Here is a 1,302-nt window from a genome sequence, read left to right as displayed (position 1 = left end):
AGTTAAATTATAAAAAATACATTTGAACAACTTTGTCATCTTGTTTTAGAAATTCCCTTTTGGTCATTGAGGCTTAAGGTTGATGTCTATTTGGTCCATGAAGTTTTCAAATGAACATTTTTCTCCTTGAAGTTTGAGAAATGTTTCTGTTATAGAAATGTTGTTAGCAAATCGACAAAACTAGTAAATTTTATCAACAAATCTATGCTATTTTTTTCTTTGGATATTTTCAGGAGGCTTAGAAAGTTGGGATCAAATCATAAACTTTTCTGCCAAAATTGTTAAAAAAAAAAGAAGAGAGTATTTTAGTGAAACAAATTCCTATTAGAAGGTTGTCGTTGGTCTTAATCTTCTTCGTACAGATCTTTGTTCATGTCTGAGCTCAAGAATGAAGGAAAATTCGAATCTGAATGCTTCTTTTTCATTCCTCACTAGACGATGCATGACTGTAAGAGAAAAAGCAGTGTCCTCGTTCTTCACTAGGTAGCGACATGAAAGACACAATAATAACTGTAGTTGAAGAGGAGAGGATGAAGATGGGAAGAAAAAGGATACCACATCATTCAAACAAATAATATTAAATTAATAATTTTTGCCAAATAAACTAGCTAACTCATCATTTAACGTCACATCATTTTTCCGTTAGTCAGCTAATGGTCAAAAAGCCTCCAAGGATCATTTAGATCTATTTCTCAAACCTTAGGGACTAAGATGTTTATTTTGAAACCTTAAAGACTAGACGTTGACTTTAAACTTCAAAGACCAAAAATGTGTTTTATTTAGCCGACATTTTATCAATATTTCATAAAATTAAGACCATCATTTTTCTTTCAACATTGACATTTTCACAAAGTTTAACTTAAGATTTTTGTTTAATACTATATGAATATTCAACAATAAAATGATAAATAAATACTATTTAAATTAAAAGGCAAAAGTCAGGATGGCCGAGTGGTCTAAGGCGCCAGACTCAAGTTCTGGTCCTCGCGAGAGGGCGTGGGTTCAAATCCCATTTCTGACAAACAAATAAATGATTCATGAAGTGAGTTGTGTTTTCTCCCAAAAAAAAAATTAAATGGTTATTTAATGCCAAACATAATTATAGTTTTTAAAAACTTGTTTTTGTTTTTAGAATTTGATTGAGAGGGGAAAATGAGATTTGTCTCACTTTTGAAAATGACGGGGTTTTTTTTTTACCAATTTCTGATATCAACACCAGGTGAAATTACTAAAACGAAACTCCTCGCGTTCATGCGGAATGGTCAATGTCGCTCTTTCCTCTCTCGCTCCTCTTTCTTTTCC

At 32.0% G+C, this 1,302-nt stretch overlaps 1 non-coding gene across 1 annotated transcript; it reads left to right on the top strand.

Annotated features, from left to right (window-relative positions):
* The first annotated feature begins 937 nt into the window (after positions 1-937).
* Positions 938-1,021, top strand: TRNAL-CAA (transfer RNA leucine (anticodon CAA)). Its single transcript has one exon. It is a non-coding gene; the product is annotated as a tRNA-Leu (tRNA).
* Positions 1,022-1,302: the final 281 nt, after the last annotated feature.

The sequence above is a fragment of the Benincasa hispida genome, chromosome 2, assembly GCF_027475165.1.
Source record: "Benincasa hispida cultivar pf3 chromosome 2, pf3_genome.v1.1, whole genome shotgun sequence".
In the NCBI taxonomy this organism is placed as follows: Eukaryota; Viridiplantae; Streptophyta; class Magnoliopsida; order Cucurbitales; family Cucurbitaceae; genus Benincasa; species Benincasa hispida.
This window is presented reverse-complemented; position numbering and strand designations above follow the sequence as displayed.